The sequence below is a fragment of the Anomaloglossus baeobatrachus genome, unplaced genomic scaffold (genome assembly GCF_048569485.1).
Source record: "Anomaloglossus baeobatrachus isolate aAnoBae1 unplaced genomic scaffold, aAnoBae1.hap1 Scaffold_70, whole genome shotgun sequence".
In the NCBI taxonomy this organism is placed as follows: Eukaryota; Metazoa; Chordata; class Amphibia; order Anura; family Aromobatidae; genus Anomaloglossus; species Anomaloglossus baeobatrachus.
The window spans coordinates 373,223-378,754 of NW_027445074.1; the positions used below are offsets into that span (position 1 = coordinate 373,223).

General features: G+C 52.0%; 1 pseudogene; it reads left to right on the top strand.

Annotated features, from left to right (window-relative positions):
• The first annotated feature begins 1,157 nt into the window (after positions 1-1,157).
• LOC142286878 (U2 spliceosomal RNA) lies at positions 1,158-1,363 on the top strand (annotated as a pseudogene).
• The last annotated feature ends 4,169 nt before the right edge of the window (positions 1,364-5,532 follow it).

The following is a 5,532-nucleotide window of genomic DNA, read 5'->3' on the forward strand; positions in this document are numbered from 1 at the left end:
GCTGTTTGGATAGCATGTGTATCTACTGAGAACAGCTTATCAATGGTGGCAAATCGGAGCAGCTTAATCTCTTGCTCTCCGCAGTTCAACACTCTCATGGGCACTCTTCCCTTCCATATTAATGAATAAAACTATGATGTAAATAGCATATAGATACCCCACAAATGCAGATAAAAGTAGGTTATGGGAAAAGGGGGAAGAGAGAAACAGGAAAATAGTGGAATAAAGTATACCTTCCAGGTGGGAGAGGAAATGGCAGCACAGCCAGTGGAGGTGAAGCAAGGGGAGCCTGCAACTAAAGAGTTGAGAGCGTTATCACATGGTGACTGAGCCTGATTGTAACGGGAGCATAGAGGTGCCGATCCTGTCTTACCTGCGTTGGTGTAGAAGTGGGTGTCCTGTGGTGGAGTCAGCTATGTGCAGTGGTGGCCGTGGGTTCTTTTATGTGCGACCGTAGTAATAGCTGCGCCCACTTCCTGTATGGGAGTGGAATGCAGTGAGGGTAATGGAACGCACGCCTGCGCATTTGTGTTTAACGTCGCGCATGTGCAGAACGGAGAAAAGGCTGCGCTCACTTCCTAATGAAAGGGAGTGAGACGCATCTGGGAAGGGAAGGGAAAAGATTAGGGTTTGGGGATGATGAAAGGGCTTTCTACGGGCAAGGATGGCAAAGGGTGGCAGTGACGGAAAGTCAGGCAGCCTGTCCTGTCCTGTCCTGTCCGTCCGTCTTTTTGTATCATGAATTGGAAAGACTGCAAGGGGGAGGGGAGGTGCTTGTGTCCAAAAGGAGGAGTTATTCAGATTCATTGCAGTGGGCGGCGGCTGCAAAAAGCACCATTCTTCTTGTTTTTGCTCTGCAAAACAGCCTTTTCAAGGGTTGGCTTGGGTGACAAAATGTCTTCTGTAGGCGTGGGTTTGTCTCCCTCTCCCTAAGATGTGTCCGGTATAGGCCAGGGTGCCACTCAAGGCCGTAACCAATTCGGGTTATAGCTTCTCGGCCTTTTGGCTAAGATCAAGTGTAGTTTCGGAGGACGCTACCTTGGTCGGTACTGGAAGGTGCCTGGGATTGCACGTCTGCCGGCCTTGAGGAAGTGTGTGCGCCTTCTGGTGACACATAGCCCTCTTGTGCCTGGACGGTTCCCAGGCAACGGGAGGCGATCACCTTTGTTATTTTGAAGTCCTACTGATAAACAGAAAAAAAAAAAATTAAATCTGTTCTTATCAGTTTAATATCTGATACGTCCCCTCTCTGGGGACCATATATTAAATGGATTTTTAGAACAAGGAGATGGAAAAAATCTTGCTCTGTCCACTCCACGCATTGACCTGGTATTGCAGTACCTCCAGGACCGGTGCACCCCTTCTTAACCCAGTTTCCAAAAGCAGAACTCAATTCACCTGATTCAAATGAGCCCCATTAGTGAATTGAAAGAAAGCAAAAACTTTATATGCACCTCAATTTGGCCAATTCACTTTTCACACTTTCACCCTTTTTTTTATCTTTCACACCTTTTACTTGCTTTATTGATGCAAAAAGCTGTGCCAAATAGCAAACTCATCTCCACTCAACTTGACCAACTCTGCTATGTCCCGTGCAGTATCTTATTCTCAGTCTTATCTAGATCATTTGCAATTGAATAGAATAGATCCCTTTTGGCTGCTTATGACTGTGTAAAATATGTAGTTTTACTGGGCTGGGATGAGAGAATCCATTGAAGCATGGTGTAGGGATTGTGGTTCCTGTGTGCTAAGAAGAGAGGCTGGCACCAGCCAGAAAGCCCCATTGCAGCCAATAATCACTTAATAACTTTTTCAACTTGTCATCATATGGGAGGCCTTCCATTCCTTGTAGTAGTCTAGTTGCCCACCTTTGAACTGACTCTAACTTCTGAATGTCCTTTTTAAAATGTGGAGCCCAAAACTGGTTCCCATATTCCAGATGTAGCCTTACAAGTGATTTATAGAGGTGTAACAATACGTTGGGATCACGGGATCTAATCTCCCTTTTTATACACCCTAAAATCTTGTCCCAAGCAGCATTCCATCAGCCTCTGGAAGGTTCCTGGCGCATTGCACAGCTCGAAGGGCATGCTTTTGAACTCGCAGAGACCCATAGGGGTGGCGAAGGCGGTCTTCTCCCGGTCTGCCTCAGCAACGGACACTTGCCAATAGTGACTAGTGAGATCAAGGGTAGAAAAATAATTTGCAGTTCTCAATGCAGCTAGCGATTCCTCAATACGGGGAGTGGTGCCGTCCTTCTTTTTTAACAGGATCAACAGAGCTGCCCAAAGGCTACAACTGTCACGGATAACCCCAGCCGCCTTCATGTTGCTCAACATGTCCTTGGTACACTGGCAATGTGAAGGTGGTATTGGCTTATAGCTCTCTTTGATGGGTGGGTGTGCACCTGTGGGGATGTGGTGTTGGACCCCTTTTATTCCCCCAAAATCTAGCGGGCTTCCCACCGGTAACCCGCTCCCCAGCTTGGATGGATGCTGAGGGAGCCCCTTTTGCCCGCAGGCTCTGGCCCTGGGAACTGTAGCCTTGGCGGTGACTGTGCTTCCCTCTACGGTGTGAGCTGTTGCCTTCAATCGGGTCTTGACTGCTGGGAAACCCTGGAGGTTCCTGTCGCTAACGGATTTGACCGGTTTTACGGCGACTCCTAGCCTGGTCGGGGTCCGTAGGCCCTGCCGGATGGTGCTGGCTTCTCTTCACTCCCCGATCTGGTACCGGCGGGCCACCGCCCATCCCCGGTCCGTACGGTTCACTCCAATCAGCCTCTCCTGCAGAAGGTCACCACCGTCTGCCAACCTTGCTGAGTGCCCGGGCCACACACCCGGACACGGTCAGTCTCCTCTCCTCTTCACTTCTCTAACTCCAAAACTGATCTCTAATCTGACTCCTTTTCCCGCCTCCAGGACTGTGAACTCCTCGGTGGGTGGGATCAACCGCCTGGCCCACCCCCTGGTGTGGACATCAGCCCCTGGAGGAAGGCAACTAGGATTTGTGTTTAGCTTCGGTGTGCCTAGCCGGAGTGTAGAGTGTGTTGGTGTAGTACCTGTGACGACCTGGCTTGTCCAGGGCGCCACATTCCCCTATAGTAAAATGCAGACCGTCCGCGGGCTGCCCGTCCATCAGCGGTTTTATTTTCACAACTGAAAAAGAATAAAACGGTAAAACATGTAAAAGCATCATAAACATTTTACAACGGTACAGCTTCCGCTCTTCTCCCACCCAAACAACCTGGCCCTGATGCTGCCCCTAAGAAGCGGGCAGCACCCCTTGACCCCAGTCCAGCACCAAGTTGCCCGAGCGGGTTCTGTCTCTTTCAGGGGGCCCACGTCCAAGGGGACCCCTGAACCCCCGGAGGATCGCCACCGGTTACGGTAGTGGCGGGCCTAGGCCATCCCTTTCCTCCAGGCCCATCCTCCCAAATCAGCCTCTCCGGAGGCGGTAACGGTGTCAAGCCAACAAACATTTTTATTTACATTGCACTAAGTTTGTGGTTGCCCTGCAAGTTCTCGGGCTTGTCCGTAAGCAGTTCCTTACGCAATGGTTGCACAGTCCCTACGGGGACAACAGTTGCCGGCAACGGCCGGTTTAATCACGGTTCAATCAGGTAAACTTCTTTGGTTGATCATCTTTACTTATCATTTAAAACTTTCAAACTGGTACACTCAACACATAAAGCCCCCCCCTGTTAAAGAGTAGTTTCCCTGTACCTAAGTGGGGGTCTACCTAGGTTGGGGCGAGTGGACCTTCGGGGTCCGGTGTCAGTGGTGACAGGCAGTGGGGCAGAGGGAACAGTCAGTTCCTCCTCCCTGCTATCATGTGGGGCAGGCGGAGGCGTAGGGGAGCTGGGTACAGGTACATCCCTGGGCACTGGCTCGCGGTTAACCGTTTCCATCATTTCTTCATCCACGGGTTGTGGGAACAGTATCACTGGAAGGATCACCGCACCGTTCTGTGTAGGCCAGTCTGCTGGAAAATCACCCATCATGGTGTGGATTACCTCTTTTTCCTTCTCCACTGGACTGGGAACTGGAGCCTCATCCGCTACTCTCAATGCTGGTGGGCACTTCTTCAGGTGGTCTCGGGAAACCGTGGCCAAAGTCCCCCCCTGGTCACGGCTGATCTGGTAGGCCTTCTCATTCTCCCATCCTGTGGGCTGGACTACATACGGGGTTTTTTCCCATTGATCATCCAGCTTGTGGGCCCTTCTTTTCCGCTTCAGCACTACATCCCCAGGTTGGAAGGAACCGGCAGGCGCCTTCTTGTTGAAGCACTGCTCCTGTTGTCCCCGACTCCGGCACAAGTTCTTTTCAACATACTCCTGGACCTGTCGGTACTGTGTCCTCCGCCGAGTGTCCCATTCAGCTGTCGACAGGAGTGCTTCTGAAGCTTCCAAGCCCATTTCCAGATCCACTGGTAGCCGGCCGGGACGAGCTCTCATCAGGTATGCTGGAGTGCATTTCGTAGAGCTGGAAGGGATGTTGTTGTACATATCGACCAGGTCAGGTAGCTTCTCCAGCCACAGGTTCCGCTCTTCCAGTGGTAACGTCTTGAGGAGGCCCAGGACCAAGTGGTTCATCTTTTCACAAATGCCATTGGTTTGGGCGTGGTAAGGCGTGGTCCGGATTTTCTTGCAGCCGTACAACTGGCAGAATTCCTGGAATACCTCTGCTTCAAAGGCCGGACCCTGGTCGGTAAGCACCCTCTCCGGGTACCAATGCGGTCAACAGAAATAAGCCTGGAAAGCCTTAGCAGCGGTGCGGCCGGTTAAGTCCTTAACTGGGACAACCACCAGGAACCTCGAGTAGTGGTCTACGATGGTCAGAGCGTAGGTGTACCCACTTCGGCTGGGGGTGAGCTTTACATGGTCAAGGGCAACCAGCTCCAGCGGTTGGTGTGTAATGATCGGGTGTAGGGGTGCCTTCTGGCTGGCCTCGTCCTTCCTTCTCAATGCGCAAGGGCCACATTCTCGGCACCAGGCCTCCACAGATTCCCGCATTCCACTCCAATAGAACCGCTCTCTTAACAACATCTCTAGCTTCTTCCACCCGAAGTGCACTGCACCATCATGGTATGCTTGCAGGACGGTGGGCACGTTAGCCTGGGGAATCACCAGCTGGCGGATCTTCTCGTGAGTCTTTGGATTAATCAGCTCGCGATACAACTTCCCCTGGTGTAGGTATAGCCGGGTCCGTTCTTGCCACAGACGTTGGGCTTCGGCAGGGGCAGCAGGGTCTATCCCAGCAGAACCCTGTTCCACTAGAGTCTTGACCAGGCGGACAGCAGGTGCCTGGTCCTGAGCTTCCTGCCAGTCCTGTCGGGGCAGCGGATCCAGGTTCACCCGTTGTTGGTAGACGTGCACCTTCTCAGTGAATGGCCGGTGAAATGCAGGCAACTCGATCTCTTCGAGGTCATCATCCTCTGGCCCCTCTTCCGACAGGTGGGGCATCCGGGAGAGTGCATTGGCATTGACGTTGGTACGGCCGGCCCGGTACTTGATGGTGAAATCGTAGTTGGCTA